Source organism: Crotalus tigris, unplaced genomic scaffold (genome assembly GCF_016545835.1).
Source record: "Crotalus tigris isolate CLP2741 ecotype Arizona unplaced genomic scaffold, ASM1654583v1 scf7180000017536.10889498, whole genome shotgun sequence".
In the NCBI taxonomy this organism is placed as follows: domain Eukaryota; kingdom Metazoa; phylum Chordata; class Lepidosauria; order Squamata; family Viperidae; genus Crotalus; species Crotalus tigris.
Genome location: NW_024096460.1, coordinates 8,081,147 through 8,104,293, shown reverse-complemented (window position 1 = coordinate 8,104,293; position 23,147 = coordinate 8,081,147). Strand labels below are relative to the sequence as shown.

Sequence of the window (23,147 nt, the reverse complement as noted above, 5' to 3'; positions counted from 1 at the left end):
ATGATGCTTGAAGAAGGCAGTTCTTTTAGAAACAAAAACTGGAGTTATGTTAGGATTGATAATAATAATCTCTCTAAATGGTACCTGAAAACCTAATGACACTCAGTGTAGTCCTGGATTTAGGACCACAACTGAGCCTAAAATTTCCACTGCTGAGCAAGACAGTTGTTAAGTAAATTTTGCAATCTTTCCTGCAGGGAATCACTGCAGTTGTTAAGTTAATAATACGGTTAAGTGAAAGTGGCTTCCTCATTGACTTTAGTAATAGTAGTAAAGTTGGAAGGGACCTTGGAGGTCATCTAGTCCAACCCCCTGCTCAGGCAGGAAACCCTACACCATTTCGGACAAATGGCTGTCCAGTCTCTTCTTAAAAACTTCCAGTGTTAGAGCATTTACTGCTTCTGGAGGCAGGCTGTTCCACTGATTAATTGTTCTCACTGTAAGGAAGTTTCTCCTTAGTTCTAGGTTGCTTCTCTCCTTGATTAGTTTCCACCCGTTGCTTCTTGTCCTGCCTTCAGGTGCTTTGGAGAATACCTTGACTCCCTCTTCTTTATGGCAGCCCCTGATATATTGGAATACTGCTATCATGTCCCCCCTTGTCCTTCTCTTCGTTAAACTAGAAATACCCAATTCTAGCAACCGTTCCTTATATGTTTTAGCCTCCAGTCCCCTAATCATCTTTGTTGCTCTTCTCTGTACTCTTTCTAGAGTCTCAACATCTTTTTTACATCGTGGTGACCAAAACTGGATGCAGTATTCCAAGTGTGACCTTACCAAGGCATTGAAGATTGCTATTAATACTTCACGTGATCTTGATTCTATCCCTCTGTTAATGCAGCCTAGCACTGTGATTGTCTACTAGGACTCCGAGGTCCCTCTCAGTCAAAAGGTCGCAAAAGATGCTCACATGACCCCGGGACACTGCAACTGTCATAAATACATGCCAGTTGCCAAGAGTCCAAATTCTGATCACATGACTGTGGAGATGCTGTAATGGTCACGTGAAAAATGGTCATAAGTCTCTTTTTTCAGTGCTGTTGTATAGACACAGAGAGAGGCATTAACATTTGTAACTTCAAACAGTGACTAAATGGATAGTTGTAAGTTGAGGGATACCTATACTCAAGCTGGGCATAATTCTGTTAAACTAGGACTGGCCTATTTGCAACCAGGCACCTGGAGGTCTTGAATAGACTACAAAGACACCCCACATAAAGTGCATTATAGTAATCTAGGTGACACTTTTCAAAGTCTATTTAAGGAATGGCTGCATTTGGTGCACCAGCCACATTTGAGCATAAACTCTTCCCACCTGCTGCTTCACCAGGGTGGTTCCATTTGGGGAACTGTGGCCCTGTCAAAAAAACAAAAACAAAACCCCACCCCTGATATTGGGAAAGATTGAAGGCAAAAAGAGAAGGTGACAGCAGAAGATGAGATGGTTCCATAGCATCATCCACTTAATGAACATGCATTTCAGCACACTCTGGGAGACCATGGAGGACAGGAGGGCCTGGTGAGCTATGGTCCATGTGATCGCATAGAGTTAGATATGATTTAAGCAACTGAACAACAACAACAACTAATCTCTGTCAAAAATTATAGAATACACTAAAGATATAGTAGCTCTAGTACTTTCTGATTAACCAAAGCCCACTCAATGTCTTCCTTGGACTGTAAGACCAATTAGTTCTGAGGTCAGAGGACATATAGGCATTGATTAATGGGGATATAGAATGTCACAGTTTTCAGGCCTTCAGACTGAGAGGCCTGAAGATTGATGGGCTCAGCCAGGGTTTCTCAGTATCAGCAACTTAAATATCATAGCCCAATGTTTTTGACTATTCACACCATATTCATAGCAGTCAATATGTCGATTTGGAAAATGAAAAGCCTTGGCACACTCCTAACCACATTTTTTAAAATCATATCATAAATATATGGACTTATGGGAAGTCCATGGTTTCTATACAAGTAGGTTTCTATGCCTATTAATTCTTACAGAGAGTGGGTGGATTGTGAATCTTTTTTCATTTTTCTTGCCTAAAATAAGAGTAAAGAGTCACTTACTGGAGAATTGAATCACTCAATAATAAGGCAAAAGTTATCCTGCAAATGGGGGGGGGGAACCTAGTTTTCTTAGTCCTTAGGGTTTTTTGTGTTTTTTGCAAACACAAAGATATGCAAAACCTGACCAGAATATATAAAAGCAGTCTTTAAAAAGTGCTTTTGTTTTGTTTTTATAAAAATAGATTTATTTTTAAATCTGAATGGAGAAAAGAGGGTATTTTGAAGGACATTATGGATAATGAATGGATAAGGACTATAATTCAATAACCATCATATCATTAAGGTTTCTTGATGTACATATTATAAGTAAAACCATAAATATCCTTTCTCAGTATCATTAGTCATAAATATTCTTTGAAAATCAGTGTTTGGATTAAAGTTCAGATAATATATTTTTAGCTGTTTATAATTCATATATTTGTAGGGTGTGTGTATTATAAATTAATTTATATATTTATTTTTACACACACCTTTACTATTTTTATAATAATAATTCAAGATGGTAAACTTACCTAATACTCCTTCTTCTTCCTATTTTTCCCACAAGAACAACCCTGTGAGGTAAGTTCGCCTGAGAGAAAGTGACTGATCCTAAGGCACTCAGCTGGCTTTCATGCCTAAGACAGGACTAAACCTCACAGTCTCCAGGTTTCTAGCCTGATGCCTTAACTACTAGACCAGGGGTAGGCAACCTTGGCTCTTTTATGACTCATGGACTTCAACTCCCAGAATTCCTGAGCCAGCATGGCTCAGCTTGGAAACCTCTCCCTTTCCCCTCAGCATGGCTGGCTCAGGAATTCTGGGAGTTGAAGTCCACGAGTCATAAAAGAGCCAAGGTTGCCTACCCCTGTACTAGACCAAACTGGCTCAGTTAATGTCTGTCATTATACACCTTGTTATAGATAAAATCCTAAACACTGAAACAAATCTGATTATACTCATACATTATTATAGCAACATTCTGTGACAGTGATTACTTTCATAAGTAAACTGGATGTCTGGATGGCACAGAACGTAAATACATTAATTAATACTGGATATTCTTCTACCATCTCAGATGCAATTTCTAAAAATAATAAATATCCACATTGCCTATTCAATTATACCAAAGCATAACACAAATTTAAAACAATTGTTTATTATAATGTGTAGAAAAATATAAGTAGTTCTCAATTTATGACAGGAATTGAGCCTGAATTACAATCATAAATCATATGGGTCATTAAGTAGGGCACCATGTGACCGTACTGATCTTATTACTTTCTTTTGCAGCAGGTATTAAGCAAAACCATTTTCTGCAATGGCTGTTTTTTGCCGGAAACCAGAAATAAATACCGGTTTCTGGCAAAAAAACCCCATTCATAAATTATGATAACGTGACCACGAGATACTGCAAATGGTCATGAATGCAGGTCAGTTGCTGAACACCCACCCAAAATGTGCCTTGGCCATCAAAACTTTGAATCCGGATTGTAACTTGTCCACTGTAACTTTGACCAGTCATAAGTCAAGGCCTATCTATAGTGGTCTACTAAATTAGTTCTTTGGCAAGAGGTTTTTGTTGTTCATCAGAATTTTACTTTTCAGATTAAAAAGGTGACATTTTCTTGCATAGGCAGTGCAACAGGCAGAACTAATTTAAAAAAGCAAGCAAGTATATTTTCTCCAAATTTATAATATATATCTACCGGTATTAAGACGGTTGCTCCCTCAGTTATCACTGCTTTTATATTGCTGCACAGCAGATGGCGCTATATCTGCACCCTCTAACATTTGAGCTAAACCAAATATTGATTTCCTGCTTTTCCTGAAGATTTTTTGAGAAGTAGAAAAAAAGGGACACCACGAACTTGAATTTAAAAAGTAGTGCTAATGGAACAGGCAACACCTGCCAGAATATTTCTAACAATAATTAGAATAATATGTAAAATAAATATATACAGAACAGCACATTTTAGAAGTGTATCAAAGTTTTGTTTTTAGGAAACAACAACCCTTTTTATTTTAGTAATCAAGATTAAATGCACATTAAATACATATTCTAAAGTATAAGACTTCCTCCTGCCCTAATTAATAGATGATTTTTGATCTAGCATAAGCCTTTTGTAAATAGAAGTAGGAAAGAAACTTTGAAAAAAAATCTGATTTCAACAGAGCATTTCCGCTGTTTATATGGAGGGTGAGGCAATATCTACCAGGCCTCCTGCTAGTCCAGTTCCTGTTTTATCCCAAAGCACTCAACTTGCAGTTCCAATTAAATAAAGTCATTATTCTAACATTTATAGTCTCTGAATATAGGATACAGATTGCTAATTAAATCACAAACATAGGAAATCATACACAATATACAAAATGCATTGGGTGAGTGCTTGCAGAAGTCCATTTATTAAGCAAAATGCATTTAATATATATAGTATCTTCTTAGCGTTATTCCCACGCTATGGCAGCTTAATATAATATAATTTAATATATACAGTATACGTATATGTGAAGCTTTTTATTTTCAGAACTTTTTGTACACTCTGTATCAATATGCATCAGAAAATCAATAAAAATTACTCCACTTGGACTTACTGAGAAATAAGCCCATAAATTATATTTAGTCCAATTGTATCTGAACCTACAATGATAACTCAAATAGAACTCGGAGATCACAAATGTGGATTCCATAACAGAATCTGGTTAAGCAAAATATATTTCACCCACTTTCTCCATACACAGCAACTTCCTGAAGTACATTACAGTAATTAAATAAACAATCCCTATGTCCCTAAATAAGTTTTTGTTTTCAGACATTTTGGGTTTGATTTAAATATTCATATACTTTATACCTTCCTTTCGTAAACTAATAAACCTCTTTATCAAAATCTAATACAGCATAGAAATATAAGAGAGTCCAAGATTTTTAATCCAGGTACAAGTTAATACTAAAAAAAAAAAAAAAATTAGGGGACAGGAAACTAGAAACACATGGCTTCCAGACATTAAAATAAATAAATAAATAAATTAGATGTGCTAAGTGACAAACTTCCTTTGCTCTACAATAGGTAAAAGGATCAAAATACATATTAGTTTAGTTAATGAGAAAACAAGAGTTGCTAAATGATATTTTCCCCCCAAACATAAAGTGTCACCTAGCGTTCTCTAGTCACACAAAAATAAATTTAATATCTATGAAATACATAGAAACAAATGATAGTTTGGAGAACTATGGTGATTTAATCCCATAGGTTTAAGTACTGCATTAATGAAAATTGGAGGATAGTATATAATTCTAACCTGCAACTGAGTAACACTTAACTCTAATAATCATTAAAATTATTAACAAATGAATAATTAGCTCAAACAATAATTTAAATTCAAAAGGATACGGTTTATTTTACAGATAAATACATAGTTAATCATGTTGCAAAAAACGTTCTTGTTGGCAAATTCACTTTCTATCATCAAAATACTAAATAAATCATTTTAAAGAATAATGGAGGTTTCTATATAACAAGTAGAAGATATTATTATTGAAGATTATTTCGTGACTTGTTTCATATCAATAGATTACAGTTAAGACATTAAAAAACTAAAAGTTCAGCTTAAAACATTATTTAGAAAAACATTAACAAAACGTATAACATTTTTTCAGCTTAACAACTAAGCAACTTATATATCAAAAGTTATTTGAACAAAAAAGTTCTTGCAAACAAACAGGAAGGTAACTGAGAGGAAATCATCTGATCTTTACGGAATCTTCTCCTGAAGATATTGGAACCCACACAACTTCATAAAGGAAAAAAACATTTTTAAATAGCCTGATCCCAAGTCACTTTATAAATCATAATCAGTACTTTGAATTATGACAACCCAATGAAGTTATTTTAACAAAGGAGATCTCTATGCTTCTCATTACTTGCTTCATTCAATAGCTCATTTATTATAGTTTGAACTGCCAAAAAGTTTTCAGAGGCAATACTACTTAAACTACGTAAGTTGTCCAATAAGGAAACAACTAAAGTAGGTATTATCAAGATTAGATCTAAGTTCCCAAGTAATGACATGGCTACTGCACAACCTTTAACTTTAAATACACTTCTAGGAATTTCATGCCATCTAACACAAAAGACTCCTGCGAGTCCCTTGGACTGCAAGGCATTCAAACCGGTCAGTCCTAGAAGAGATCAACCCCGACTGCTCTTTAGAAGGCCAGATCCTGAAGTTGAAACTCAAATACTTTGGCCACCTAATGAGAAGGAAGGACTCACTGGAGAAGGGCCTAATGCTGGGAAAGATTGAGGGCAATAGAAGAAGGGGACGACAGAGAATGAGATGGCTGGATGGAGTCACTGAAGCAGTAGGTGTGAACTTAAATGGACTCCAGAAGATGGTAGAGGACAGGAAGACCTGGAGGAACGTTGTCCATGGGGTCGCGATGGGTCGGACACGACTTCGCAATTAACAACAACAAACACAAAATTAATTTCTTCTCTTTGATCTTTTTTTTTTTACTGACAAGAAAGGATTTCTGTTCCAGTTGACTATAGATTCTCATTCTTGACGTAACTCAATTTTTACTGACATTACAGGCCAATGTAGAATTTCAAGAGCTGCTCTAAATTTAGATGGAAAGGATTATGATGGATATTACATACATGGATAATAAACTCTGGATACTCTCTTGTAGTGGTTTTATGCATAAATTCAACATCATACAGAACAAGAAGGAATTATGACAAATGTCATAGGTCAACAACCACAACAGCAACACACTCAATGTCTGGTGGGAAACATTTGTGCTATTGTAATTATCTCTAAATTCCACTGCCATCAGATAGGATTATCAAAAGTAATTGAAAAGTCCAACATAAATAGAGACAATATTCCTGTGCTTGATTCCCAGCACAGATTGTAGATCCTCCACCAGACTAATTAAAGCTGTTGCTGTTCCATATTCTATACAATTTAAACAGCAATTCTGCTGAGCTTTTAGTCTTTGCCATGACCGAGGAGATGGTGGCATTTGGTATCCTGACCAGCTGAAAGCGATGATGTAACTGGAGTGATGAGCAGAAGTCGAGCAGGAAGAAAAGTCCCATTTGTTGTAAGTATGATCAAGCATGAGAGTCTGTTTACAGATAGAAAGAAAGACTGCAGAGAAGAGCAACAAAGATGATTAGGGGACTGGAGGCTAAAACATATAAGGAATGGTTGCTGGAATTGGGTATGTCTACTTTAATGAAGAGAAGGACGAGGGGGGACATGATAGTAGTGTTCCAATATCTCAGGTGTTGCCACAAAGAAGAGGAAGTCAAGTTATTCTTCAAAGCACTTGAAGGCAGGACAAAAAGCAACGGATGGAAACTAATCAAGGAGAGAAGTAATCTAGAACTAAGGAGAAATTTCCTGACAGAACAATTAATCAGTGGAACAACCGTTTGTCTGAAATGATATAGGGTTTCCTGCCTGAGCAGGGAATTGGACTAGAAGACCTCCGAAGTTCCTTCCAACTCTACTACTACTATCATCATCATCATCATCATCATCACATACTGTGATAATATCTGAAAACCTAGATGGTCATTTTTTTAGAAATACTTAAATCTGGATTCCTGCACTGAATAATGGATTCGAATTCAGTGGCTAAATGGCTCCTTCTAATCTTATAGTTTATAATACTAAATCTTACTTTGTTCTGTACCATATAGTTAAGCAGATTTATTTAAGATGAATAAATAGGTAAATCATTCTCAGAATGCATGAGTTATTTTTATAAGTTGTTCTTAGGGGATGGTGAATAATATTTTGAAAAAATATAGATAATGGCAATAGAGGTAGTCCTTGACTTACAACTGGCCACCTAGCGATCATTCAAATTTACAACGGATCTAGAAAAAAGTTACTCTCAACCTAGATTTGAAGTTTTGACACCCGTGCCCCACTCCGTGGTTATGTTAAATGCATTTTGGGCACTCAGCATCTGCTGTAGTGTCCCAGTCCCGTGATCACAATTTACAAGATTCGTTGGTTAGAAACTCCTGTTTATTTCTGCTTTCCAGCAAAAAATGCCCATTTTGAAGAGCTATGGTGGTGCAGTGGTTAGAATGTAGTACTACAGGCTAACTCACTGCTCACTCCAGGAGTTCAATTCTGAGCAGCTCAGGGTTGACTCAGCCTTCCATCCTTCCGAGGTCGGTAAAATGAGGACCCAGATTGTTGGGGGCAATATGCTGGCTTTGTAAATCGCTTAAGAAGGCTGTATAGCACTGTGAAGTGTTATATAAGTCTAAGTGCTATTGTTATAAGTGTTATTCACTTTACAATGGCTACGTTTGCTTATCAAAAGATCATGTGGGTGCCTCAACTAATGACTGTCATGATTTACAATTAAAATTCCTGGCTCCATTATAGTTGCAAATCAAGGACTACCTGTATGTTCAAACAAAATAACAGTAAGGTACAAAAAAAATATTCATTTATTTTTATAAACAGCTCAAGATGGTGAACATATCCATCACAAATCCTCCCTCCTATTTTCCCCAGAACAACAACCCTGTAAGTTGGTCTGAGAGTGTGTACTGGCCAAAGGCAGCTAGCCAGCTTTTATGCTTCAGGTGGAACTAAAACTCACAATCAACTGCTTTCTGGCCTGGTGCTTTAACCACTGCAGCAAGCCAGCTTTTAAATATCATATTACTAACCACACACCAGTCTTTTACAATGTTAATACTGGTAGTAATGTTTCCTTTGCAGTCAGGTTTTGTGTGAAACTGTTGTACAGTAGTATAGTATACTGAAACTGCTACATTGTAGTCCCTGTAGTGCTGCTGACATTTGGCTTCTAAAACCGAATTGGAGAGATTTAATTGCATGCCTAATTAAATTTAATACTATGACAACATCTTATGTCTTATTCACCACTATAAATATAATTATTGGTTGTATCATATTTTCAGACAACATGAAGACAATCATTTTTATTTAATATAGGCAGCTCAGAATATATTTATAACAAATCTAAAATTTTACTGTTAAATGTGAGTAGAGAAATAGGTAGCACTTCAGTGGGAAAGTAACAGTGCTCTGTGCACCTCGGCATATAATCATGCTGGCCACATGTCCACAGAAATGTCTTTGGACAAAGCTGGCTCCCTTGCTAAGAAACAGAAATGAGCACCATCCCCTAATGTCAGAAATGGCTGGACAGGGGAAACATTTACTTTTATCTTTACTTTTATAGTACTTTTTATATATTCTGCCTAGAGGATTTGAGCATTTGCCCCAATATGAAAATATTTTAAAATGCAGCCTAAACCTTAGTCAGCTGTAACATAAAATAAGTTTTATTCATTTATTTATAAGATTTATTTTACCTTCCATTGACTGTGGGGATTCAAGCTGCATCAGAAAATTAAAATCCTTATTTTAAATAGAGCAACAGTCCGTAATTTTTGCTCTATCTCAGATCTTTTCTGTGGCATCACTATAATAATACGGACAGAGAATTTTGAATTTCTCATTAATATTGAATTCCTGAGTTGTCCTGATTCAGCTTCAATCAGTGAAATTCCCAACTACTCAACCATGGCTTTGGGATACAAGATTAGGATAGACAAAACGGTAGCTGGATTTGTAATGTTTGTAATGTAATGTTTAACAAGTAATCACTGAAGTAGATGGTAATTCCACTGAAGTAGATGGTATAAGAGTAACTCCAATTTTTAAGAAAGATTCACAGGGAATCCAGGAATTTATAGGCCTATCAGCTTAAAATCTGGGCTGAGAAAGATAATGGTAACTGTTATGAAAGATAAAATTGTCAAACATCTGAAGATGTTTCTCAAGGGTACTCAGCATGGGTTCACTAGGGGAAGTCCTGTTTAACTAATCTACTAGAGTTTTTTAAAAGATGTTAACAAACATGTGGATAAGGACAAACTAGCAGACATCATCTAATTAGATTTTCAAAGAGCCTTTGATAAAGTCCTTCATCAAAGGCTTTTCGGTAAACATAACAGCCAATACAAAGGCAGGTCCTCTTGTAAATAAGGAATTGGTTAAAGAATAGAAAACAAAGAGCAGGACTAAATGGACATTTAGCAAAATAGAGGGATGGCATCTCCCAGAGTTCTGTCCTAGCACTGGTGCTTTTAAGCATATTTATAAATGATCTGGAAATGGGCCTGACCAGTGGAATACCCATGTTTGGTAATGACATTAAATTGCTCAGAGTGGTAAAAACAATAATAGTAGTGAAAGAAAAAATCCAGGAGAGGGAAGCTAGATCAGGGGTCCGCAACCCCCAGTCCATAGACCGGTACCTGGCTGTAGCATGCCAGCAACCAGTCCACACAAACAAGCAAAGTCCCATCCATGGGATGCAGGTAGCACACAAAACCACACACACTCTGGTCACAGAAAAAACTTTCTCTGCGGAACCGATCCCTGGTGCCCAAAAGGTTGTAGACCTCTGAACTAGATGATCAAGGAGCTGGAGCAACTTCCCTGTAAGGAAAAGTTGCAACATTTGGGACTTTTTAGTCTAGAAAAGAGGCAAATGAAGGACATTATTAAGATGTATAAAACTATACATGGTGTGGAGTAGTAGACAAGCAAAAGCTATCCCAAAATACTAGAATCAGAGGTCACCAAATGAAATTGAATCTTTGAAGTTTTAGGACAGATAAGGGGGGGGGGCTTTCAAATTTGCTACACCAGATGTGGTAGTCCTTTCCAGTGTGGCTGGCTTCAAAAAAGAATTTGACCAATTCATGGAAATCATGGGGAGGGGGAGAGAGAATGAGTATTAGCCTTGATTGCAGTGTGACTTCTTTGGAAGGCCATCTGCTGTAAGATTAATCATTGGTTGGTCATTGTGAGCACAAACTGCTGGACTAGATGGATGAGGAGTCCAATCTGTGTGATACTGCTTATAGTCTTACCACAATTTTAAAATACAAATATCCAAGCCACAGGGGGAAAATGTTATTTTTAACTGAATCTCTGCTTGCATTGTGATAAAGGAAATGACAAAAGGAAGGGAACAGAATAGCAAAAATGAGGGAAAATACTTAAAAGAGCCATTTTAATAAATTATTCCTCAGATTCATATTTTACATATATTTTACTAGGATATATATAGAAGGATTAATTCAGAGCACATGTCATCATACAAGAAAAAAATGTTCAGACTAATATTTGTATAATATATATACATGTATGAAGAATGAAAAAGTAAGTAAATAAAGGATTGTTGAGCTGTAATAAGAAATTTTAATTTGAAAAGATTATAGTACATTGTCCAACATCTAAGCTAGTTAGGTCTTTTATAACATATAGGCAAAATGCTAAGATATTTCTATAATATAATTCATAAAATGCAGCATGCATAAAAACATAATTGTTGAAAAACATCCATTTTATACATGGCTTTATCTATGCTGACAAAGCAAGACAGCCAGAATGTTTAAAATGAGGTCACATATTTAATCTGGGGATGTTGTAAATTGACTAGTGATTTTAATACGAAAGAAGTTTGGAAAACATCATTAAAAGAAAATAAGGGGATGGATGGATGGATGGATGGATGGATGGATGGAAGGAAGGAAGGAAGGAAGGAAGGAAGGAAGGAAGGAAGTCCTTTCTTTCTTAAGGGGTATCTTAATAGTTATTCTAATAATGTATCATGAAGCTATATCTATACAATGTATCAAAACTTTATCTACTTAATTTAAGAAATTAGTTCCTAAACGCATCACTAGACTCTGAAAGATATCATTTGCAGATATGTGTGCTTTATAACTGAAAATTTATAAAAGGATGAAGAATTAAGCAATAGACGTGGCTGACGGATGTTTCTGGAGTCGGTTTTGTGACCAGGAGACACTGGGTTAATCCAAAAGCAGGTGGAGGATCAATCTGTAGTTGGAGACTTTGAAAAGCTCAATTTGGAATGGACTATATACTGTGAAACTGTGTATGTGTAGTTAGCCACTTTATCTATTGGAAATGTACACAAATTATCCAATAGCACCACCACACCAAAAACTATAGAGACAAGAAATGTGTGTTTGGAAAGTATCTTCCCTCCAACACTGGACTGCATGGATTAATGGGCCCATCAGCAGGAATATGGATGTAGCAAATAAGCTCAAAATGGTAAAGGACGCAAAACTCCAGAAGCTTCAAATCAGAGTGGCAACATAAAATAAATAGGGCAAGGCAGACCTCATAGATGTCTTTGAACATAAAGATAATGCAACAAATCAAATAAGAGAGTTTAAACAGAACGCTACTCGAAGACAATCAGAACTCTGGGACAAATGTGCTAACCATTGTGGCACTGAAAAAGAAACTAAGGTGGTTTGTCAGGAAGTGTGCCTAATTGCATAGAAAGGGCAGACTTCTCACCCAACAATTCTGCAATTTTTAGAATATTCAGACCAGGTTTTCCACATACATAACTCCTATGTGTAACAGAGAAAAGGTTGTATTGAATAGAGTTTAGTCCTGAAAGAATTCTGGGGCTCTTTTCTTTCCTGATTAAAAAAAAAAAAAAGCAAATAGACTTTCAACAAGTTTTAGTTTTACAAGCTATTCAAGCTGACATTAGCTTCTCCTTCTAGGAGCCTCATTTTATAAGACAACTTATTATAGAGATATCAACCTCATTGCTGATGGATTTTTAAATTGACATAATTCAGATAACTAGATTGCCATGATTATTTCCCATGAGAAATGAACTGAAGCAGAAGCAAAAATCTTCAAGGACTTATTCTGGTTAAATAAGTTCACTTTACAGAGAAAGGCATTAATATTAACATTTACAATGTTCCAAATGTAGAATATAAGTGACAAAAAATAAATTAGAAACAAAGCAATACTGCAAGCTATTTTCTCACTGCAAGAGTGGATCACAAAATACTTTGAATAATTAAAAGAAATGCCTGATTTCTTGGCAAATTCCTTCACTACTATATGTTTATGAAAATATTGGCACTAAATGCAGTTAACTGATAGACTATTCCTAATAGCTATTGAAGGAGGAGCATTTTGGTACAGGGATAAAAGTGCCAGCTCGCCAGACAATGAACAAATAAATGCTAAGGAACTAGCAATGTGGTTTGGGCAGAAGTGGATGGTCTTCAATTTTAATGGCATCAGATGAGTCATATGAAGAACAGAAAGGATTTATTTCATAAATAGAAAGATCCTCCAAGTGGTAAGTTGAACAAGGTATGTAGGCTGACTTAAGTACAGAGATTTGAATCAAGTAAAGTTGTCAGTGAAATTCTATTCTCCTGCAGTCTTGATCAAGAGCACTGGAGGAAATCTAAATCAAACCTGCCCCTTCCAATCAAGACCATAGAGCAGGGGTCTGCAATCTTGGCTCTTTTATGACTTGTGGACTTCAACTCCCAGAATTCCTCAGCCAGCGTGCCTGGCTAAGGAATTCTGGGAGTTGAAGTCCACAAGTCATAAAAGGGCCAAATTTGGAGTCTCCTGCCATAGAGCAAATAAGTCTTGTTATCATCTCCCACCTTAGTGCGCAAATACAATAACTTTGTCTATTAATTTCCTTGCTTCAACACAACAAACTTGATTGAGATAACCAATTCCCTCCTGTTCTTTTCACTAATACTTCATGGCAGGTAACATATTATTGCAAAATAAAGTAGCATTTTGTGAGCCACAGAGAGAATATCCAAGGTCTGCAGACTTATCTATCATTCATAGACTAAAATCACTATTAGTATTTTAGCCCCCATGTGAACTCCGAATATGTTCCTAAAATCAACTGAGAAAACAGAATAACTAGCAGTTGTCCAAGTAAAGTGGATTCATCATAAATAAAATGGATTCATCACATAAAATAATAAATAGCTGACCCTGTACTGGACAGAAGCTGTGAACAAAATGAAGATATATATTACTCTCTTCAACTCCTAAATACATAGAAGTGGTAGATGGGGCTGTAGAATGTACTAATTAATCTACAAACATCGTAAATACACTAAAACAGTCTTTCCCAAAACATTGACTTTAAAATAATAATTGCTCAACAAGCACACAGTACATATTATCTTACCCCACAAAGCACCAAAAAGTTCTATAAATAGGACTTCTAAGAACACCTAGGAAGAGCTAGCTTATGTACTTCCTGACTTAATGCCTAAACTATTACATTCTCAACATACATAAAAAACATTAGTATTTGTTTCAGGGAAGGTGGTAATCTATCTTTAATCTATCTTTAATCTGTTAAATCCAGCCACGCTGATGCTGTAACAACAACAATAACAATAACAACCACAACAATAATAATCTATAAATGCTACAAAGTTAGCATTTGTACTAAAATACTAAAAACCGCAATAATATAATTTGCATTATCCTAATGGCAAAGGAAATAAATTCATAATATTTAGCACTGATCATAACCAAAAGCTTTTGTTTAATCAAGCACATATTCAAGTCTTTCAGCTGTGCTTTCTAGGGCTGCTATCAGGTTAAGCCAGTGTTTCTCAACCTTGACAATTTTAAGGCATGTGGACTTCAACTCCCAGAATTCCACAGCCAGCAATGCTTAAGCAGACCTTTTGAAAGAGAATTAAAATTCATATTACTTGCTAATTCTTTTTAAATAAAAAACTATTATCATGAAGTTTGATTGTTCATCAACTACCAAACATTTATTATATACAAATAATTTAATATGATTTTAACAGGGCTGCAAATAATAGTAACAACAATGGATAGTTTCATTGAACCTGGTTTCTTTAGAGAACTCTGGATTATACCAAGATACAAGTCACCGAGGAAAATCATTAAAGTAGAATGTATGAGGTATCTTGTTTGCCCCTATCAAACATGAGGGAAACTTGTTAGGCTCAATTTTAGGCAACAAAAATGTTGATTATATTGTGTGTATCAGATTTTGCTACAAACTCAACCATAACTTCCTACTCTCCAGCCATTTTAGCCACTCACATAGGAAACTGCTTATGCAGAAGCTTACAGATGTAAGTGTATTAGTGTTTTACTGCAGACAAAAAGAAGCCCTGTGCATGTGAAACTACCTTCTCTGGTATAGACATGTCTCTTTTCCAAGGTTAAATTCTCCTACCCTGTGAGTTAAATCAAATTTGACTTTTCCTCCCAATCTTGTAACTGGAAGCACCTGCTCAGTGTTTATAAAATAGTTCTGACTGAGTAGCTTCATTTTTTATGGGGAACAAATGCAATATTTGGACTTAATCTATAGATTTCAATATAATTTTCCAAATGATTCTGTGAAGTGCAGTTAACATGTAAAAGCACACTGAACCTTAGGAAGGTGTATTGATGAAAAGCTCAATCGTGTGGTCCTAAAAAGTTTTAAATTGTTCTGGAAAAGACAAGAATGAATATAATTCCTAATTTACTATCTCAGCATGAGAAATAAATCTTCCAGAGACATCTTATTAAATAGTACATCAATTTAAATATTAATAATGTCAATCTAGTCAAGAATGTGTTCCCAACTAATCAGTCAAGCTGAGTTGAAGTATATTTTAATCATTTTTCTTCTGATGCTTCCCACAGAGTAGTATCAGGTTCCAGGATACTCTTTTGTTTTGGTGGACTAAGATCAATCAAACACGTTCTACTCTTCCTTGGAAGCATCTACACTAAACAAAGTCTCCTAAAGCCAAAGTGAAATTCTTCACTTTGCTTAGGTTGGCAAACTTCATCTTAGACAACCATAATGACATTTAACACTAAAGTTCAGCCGCCACTGTTGGTGAAAAATGCAGATAAAAATGGTGAATACAGACAAGAGAACCTGCAAATTTTCTTTTAAACAAATTGCAGTGTGAAAAAGAGAAAGACAGAAAAATATAAACTTAAAGAAAAAAAGCAGTTATCCAACACATTAATTAGTAATGAAATTGTAATACCAAAACGAACGAGAAAAAAAAGTAAAGGAAAACATTAAACATAAAATGAATCTTAAGACATTAACATACTCATTGCTCTCTTTCAAATAAAATCAGGTTTCGTTCGCACTTCAGTCTGATCTTGGGAGTTGAGGAGCTCTGCCTTTTCTTTATTTACCTGTAGGCAGGCATGCTGCTGCCCTCACTGAGCAGGTGACAGAATGACTGTACTGTTTTCCTTTTAGACTGAACATTCTAAAGTACGGTAGCCCTTTTGGTTCTTTTAGCATCCTTTGCCAAATGAATTTTTTTTTAATTTTTATAATCTCTGCACGTTCAGCATATACCTTTCCCTATTGATCTTTGCTATTCTTTCCCTTCCATGGTATATATTTTTGATTATTTGTTAAACTTTATCTGTTAATATATTGGCTTGCTTTGGTGTTGTCATTTCCCCAAGCCTCCTGTATTACAGTGGTTTCCTGTACTTTTACATCAAACAACTGCTATGCTTTTAGCATCTTTTAGCATTCCACTGTTATGCATCAGTTTTAGTATAAATAAATAAATTAATTAAAAAAGAAAAACTTGGAGTAGACAACTAATGTCATTTGTTATTTCCCATTTCCTTTTCCTGCAAACTTCTAAAAGATTTATGCATTGAAATACTGTTTTCAACAAAATTGAAAAAGGAATTGGGAAGTCAGTTGTACAGATTTATAGGGAAGTACAGTAAAGTACTGTAATTAATAAGAAAATGCAAGAATATTAAGAAAGGCACAGTTAAAATATTTTTTTAAATGTAATCAAGAAAATGTCCCGTTCTCAGGATCAGATTACTCATCATCATTCACAGATCTGCCCCAAAGGCACATTACCCATATAGAAAAAGTATTTTTGGGATAGAAGATCGCTCACATATATCATCTTATCTTGTGTTTCTTTTTTCAAGTTTGAACATGCATATTATTTAGTGATAGCAAGAGATGTTGTTTTGGGTTCTAGGGACAACGCAGTTGTAATACTGGCTGAACAGCGCAAAAGTATCTAATCTTTGCTCCTGTTTTGTTTTAAGCATTCCATATCTACTTGTTACTATTATTTTAGCAGATGATTACAAAGGTACATTACTAAAATCTTGCCATTTTGTTTCCAAATTTCAGCAACAGGATCTTAGATTATTTCTGGAAACTGGAAACTACATGCAAGTATGGGCCACTTGATTGTCCAAATCTACATTAAACATTACTTTCCCAACTCAGATCAGTTAATAGAGTAATAGATACTAAGAAAAACTAGGTTAGCTTTATTTATAATTTTCCCTGTTCAAAATTTATCAGTGTTCCCAATTCTTATAGCACCTATTAGGTGAAAGTATCTGCATGTGCTAATAATTTGTTTAGCACCTTAGAACTGTCACCAAACTTAACATTAGATGCACTATATTTTGAATCAGAGCCAAAATTCATGAACACATATAAACAACAAACTATGTGCTAAAAGAGAGTTCTTTCTATTGATTTTTGAATTTTTATCCAGATTTAAGGAACCATGGATTACACACAATACCTTGTTCCTCAACCTATTAAAAACCTCACATTTTAAATCTGTTTAAAACTGTAATCATGTCTCAAATTATCTTCAGTCCAAGATTGCAACCTAAAAAAAACTAATTTATACATTTATGAATTAACTACATCTAACTTTAATAATTATCCCAGCAGTATACATAAAACAAAAAATGTGTTCTTTAATGAAAGAACAATTACACCATGTACCATTGTAAAAGAACAGATATAATGAAATATTAAGTATGAGTTAATATATAAAAATCCAGAATAATCTATTACATTGTTTGATTCTGGGTTACTTTTCTCATTTCGATTAACTTTAAACTTATAAAGTATTATATACTTTTTTATCATATAAAATTAAATCCAACTACTATATTTACCTTCTTTCCGTTAATGAAAGTTCTTCTGAATAACAGCCTGAAATCCATTTTGCTTCTAAACTGGAAGTAATTCCTTATCAGCAAATTGTTTTTCAGGAAATTCTGGCCAATATGCAATTATGTTCTTTTTAAAAGGCAGAGTAGTGGTTTCCCCACCTCCTTTTTTTCATCTCTTTCCCACCCAATTCTGTTCTTATAAATGGAAATCTTGATTTCTGCATCCTGTAATAGTTGCTTTGTCATGTGATAAACAGTCAAACAGCTTAAGAGAGTCATAGGAAAGGGCTGTTCTTTTTTATAGTGTAAAATATTTCCTCGCCTTACAGGAATAGGAAGCATTCATTCTGATTAGTGATTTAAAAATTACTAGCTTTACAACTCAGAGTCTCTTCCATGCAGCTGCAGATTCTATGCAATTCTTGCTCTTAGAAAAAGTATTAAGAAATGTCTCGAGTCAGAAGGGCAGGGAGAATGAGCGCTCTAGAAATACAATATACTATTTGAATCTACAAGGACAAAAATTCAGTTCCTCCATATTTTTTAAGGCTAGCAGCTTTGCAACAGTTCTTGCTTGTCATTTTTATTTCAACTCTAAAAAGTGTACATCTCTTGTTCCCAACAATCACTTCCTACACGAGCAGCTTAACAGCGTGATCAAATTTTAAACTACTATAATACAGTAGTTTACTAAAACAAGTATTTTTGATGCAAACAGCAGCCCTGGGTTGTCTGTATCAACAAAATTAGAACAGATCATTCAGCTTTCCTATGTATTTCCAAGCATAGAATGGTTTCTCAATTATTTATTCATATGAGATGTCTTTTCAAAGGGAGAATAAGCAAGGCTTAATAAGAGATTCCAACAATACTATTCTTCAGAAGAAGAGTATTAATCCTCCTTCTTAAACCCTCAGGTAAGATTCTGGAGTCCAAATCATCACTTGAATTTTCTATGCTTTAGGCCACAGATGTCAAACTCGCTATGTCACGTGACGTGTCGCAACATATCGTGACTTTTTTCCTATTGCCGGCAATGAGATGGGTGCAGTTTTGGTGTGACGCATCTGGCCCGAGGGCCGGCAGACTGACACCCCTGCTTTAGTCTTTCAAACAATCCATTTCCTTGAAATCCTGAAAGCTTAACTAAAATGATCAGAAATCTAAACAGATAGCATGTCTAATGATTCAGGAGTTCTGGGGTTGTAGTCCCAAACATCTGGAATGCACTAAAGTCTATGTTAGAGTCAGAATAAATCTTCTCAACCTACCTACTAAAGGAAACTCTGGGTTGCAAACAAGAATAAAAATGAAATACAATTATCAAACACCACCATCACTAAAACAAAAAAGACACTGTGAAGCCTCGATAAATCTCACATCAATAAGGTATCCACACTATTCCATGTTTCTTCAATTACACAATGCCATTTATTGAAACTAAAGAAGTGGTCCTTCTCTGTAGCACCCCCTGCCCTCTGGAATGAGGTTCCAAGATTCAAACAGGCCCTACCCTACTGGCATTTCAAAGGGCCATGAAGACCTTTGTTGAAGATGATGGAAACCTTTGATTTGTCTTTTTTTGTTCCAATCTGGGTTTGTTATTTCTGTTATATTTGTTCCTTCGGTTTTTTTTGTTTGTTTTTTTAAAACAGTTTATAAACCATCCAGAATTATTGGAAGTCAGCCATAATAATAACAATAACAATAATAAAAAACCAAGATGATGATGATGATGATGATTGTCAAAATCTCTATCAGTCAATTGCAAAAGGCAGCTTTATTGGTGCAGCTTACATTCTGTGATAATACCTCTAACACCATGTCCATGGGAAGGATTCAATACGAAGATAAAAATGCCAAATCCAGTCTAAACATTTGGCTGACTGTGCAACCAACCATAATATTAATGATGCCAGATCCATCAATACTTTGGTCCCAGTGCCCGGGGGAATAAAACGTAGTTAATTGCTTTCCTAGAGACCAGCAGGGCTGGGCTCATATATAATTTCAAAGGAAGGATGAAGAGCCCTGTCTTCAGGGCCCTTTGAAATACATAAAGCAAACACATAAGCACAAGATAAGCTATGCTTCAAAGTCCCACTAGGCAAAACTGTTTCAGCAAAGAGATCCACAGCATGCCCACTATGTCAGATCTATTGGGAGAGAAAGAAACCATTGGAAGAACCAGTCCCACAAGTAATTTAGCTTTATACCAAGGACTTTAAAGGTGACAATCAGCTCATTGAATTCACTAAAAAGCCCTCTGGAAGCCACGAAACTCTTCAGTGGGAATCCTATATTGGTGTATGTTTTTCAAGGAAAGATCTATATAGAGGCTATTGCATTAGTCTAATTGGGAGGTGACTAAGGCATGAATGAGCACAAACAGTATGTCTTGATCTAGGAAAGAGTGTAGTTGTGCAAAGGCTTTCATAACTGTGTCTATCACTTGTTCATGAAACAGGATTCATGAATCCAGAACTGATACACTAATTCTGACTGGGATAGAGGGGGGAGTGTATCCCAGCCAGAGTTAAATTCTGACTGGGGGGGAGGGGGGAGCGTATCCCAGCCAGAGTCTCTAAAATCCATAGACACTTATTTGAACCAAAGCTGATTCTTTCCCAAAGACCTTTACAGCACGTCCAACATATCACTTGGACAGTTTGGGTCAGGGATGTATAACTAAGCAGCACAGAAGAGGTGAATTTGCCTCAGTCTTATGGATAAGATGTTCCATAGGACAAGAGTGTTGGTAGAGAAGATTCTCTTCTTGGGTCCTGCCAGTCAAAGTCTTGGCAGGACCAAGTTCCTGGATACAGAGAAACTTTCTACTACCCATAGCCATTCTGTCCTACCAAAGTCCAATTGAAGTCTGTTGTTCCAGGCATTGTGAAAGGACATCCACAACATCACTTACTTTGTCCAGGATGTAGATATACTCCTGGATACCATCAACATAGTGATGATACTTCATCTGTGGTAAATCATTATATATACTCTGTAATGGCTTCAGTTCACTCTGCTGAGATATACAACACATTTATTTTAAATATTACATGCTTGGGGGGGTGTTTATCCTCAGAATTCACATTACAACAAAACTTAATACTGCAGAATCTACCTTAATGAATGCTATTGCCACATGTGCTGATCTACAAAATTCAAATATAGTCAAACTGCTGTATATAAATATAGCTCCAAGCTGTTAACTTTATATAGCAATATGAGATGTCTTTAAAGAAACAAAATACATTTAAAAGTACAGGTGGTTAATTTTTAATTGTTAAATTAAACAATGTACTCACCTAATGGAAGACAATGCTATAGGCTGCAAAAAGAAAGAGAGAATAGTTATTGCTTTCTCCCATTTAAAATACAAAATTAAAATTCTTGTTTTAAACTCATTATGCATACCATTAATTATACATGCAAGTGTTTATCTAATTAGAAGACACAGTTAATATGTTTTTTTTTATTTGTGTAATCCAGAGAGAAATAAGAACACCTCACCATGAAATTTGAAACAGTTAAAAGTACTAATTAACAAAGAGATATATATTTGGCTGAATGAACAGCAACATAAATTGACAAAAGCGTTGTTCAGGTAGCGGTGAACACATGATGAAAGGAAGAAATTGAGATTGCACATATCAGCACATATTTTCTAACCTCACAAAATTGCACACCATTGGGTTGAACTTAAAATGGTAAATGTGTTTTGTTTTACTAATAGATAAACCCAGATGTTTCCAATTCAGTTACACCAATATCTGAAGCATTTTTGTTGCTTTGTAATTTCAGCTGAAAGACATTTTAATGGGCAATGTTACAGAACAAATTGGGCAAGACTGGTGCATGGTGCAGGGCTCTGAGCCTTTTATACGTGCATTTTTTACCAGCATATTCACTAATCTTCCTAGCATTTTTCATCTCCTCTTGGCTACCGTAACAGCTACTCCTTTATATCAAGTAAGGTCAACTAAATATATGAAGATTGGGTTAGTGATGTGGAAAATGTTCATACAAAGACACCAGAAAACCGTTTTGATATCAAGACTGGCTTTTTAGGAAAAACAAGACACAGATAGAAACTATCTCTTCCACCTACAAGAAAATAGCTATTAGCCTGTTAGACTGTGTAGGTAGGGAAAAGATTGGAACTGGTTTCACTATAAATAGCCTTCCATCTGATGCACAGTGGTTGATGAAATTCTTTTTTCTAATGACTTCATTGGTTTTTTTTATTTTTTGTTTTTACAATAAATTTGCTTAACGGAGTTTTGAAGCCTATGGAAATCTACTGCTGCAAACCCAAGCAAGACAAGTTTGACTTCTAATGAAACACATAACAAACCTAGCCAAGGAACAATTTATCCTACCTGAATCGAAAGGGTACCATACCTAATTGCAGGCACTAAGAAATATTTGGAATTATACTTTTCAAAACAAGTCCTTCGTGATAGAGTATGAAAAGTAATGTGGGTATGCAAAAAAAATCCAATATACATTTTAGATTTATATCTAAATCTAAATAATACTGAGGAATCTAGCTTAATGAATGCTATCTCCATATTCATCCTAATATACTAGGAAAATCAACATTTTTTCCTGTCTTATGTTCGTAATGTTCTAAAGCAGCAATAACTAATGATTTCTGGTCCATGTCTGATATTGGTAATGTGGGATTACTTTATCTAAGCAAGCTTATACCGTCTTTTAAAGAATAATTGCAATATTCCTAATAGTGACTACAGAGAACCAGTTTTTACAAATAACTCAAAGCAGCAAACACATCTGACACACCTGTCTCCTATTTTCCCCACAATAACAAACTATGATGAATAGATTATGTAGATGAATTGTATTAATAACAAACAACTATAAACTTGGTCTAAAATATAAATTTATCCCTTTTCTTCCAAGATCCTTAGCCTAGCCATGATATAAACAATATACAAGTAGTCTTTGACTTATGACCACAGTTGAGCCCAAAATTTCTGTTGCTAAGCAAGACAGTTGTTAAATGAGTTTTGCCCCATTTTTCAACTTTGTTACAATTATTAAATTAAAAATTATTCTGTTAGTAACATGGTTGCTAAGTAAACTTGGCTTCTCCATTGACTTTGCTTATCAGAAGGTTGTAAAAATGATCACATGACCCTAGGACACTGCAAAAGTCACAAATTCATGCCAGTTGCCAAGCATCCAAATTTTTA

General features: G+C 35.3%; 1 protein-coding gene across 3 annotated transcripts in view; it reads right to left on the bottom strand.

Moving 5' to 3' along the window:
* Window positions 1-23,147, bottom strand: part of PTPRE (protein tyrosine phosphatase receptor type E) — a 131,132-nt gene that overhangs the window by 57,995 nt on the left and 49,990 nt on the right. For 2 of the 3 annotated variants that reach the window (XM_039345792.1, XM_039345631.1), the window contains exon 2: window positions 21,237-21,259. The gene's annotated coding sequence lies outside the window, so the exon portion shown is untranslated. Of the gene's footprint in view, window positions 1-17,928; window positions 17,972-21,236; window positions 21,260-23,147 lie in introns of those variants that run through there. The other variant, XM_039345710.1, reaches the window with a different exon arrangement.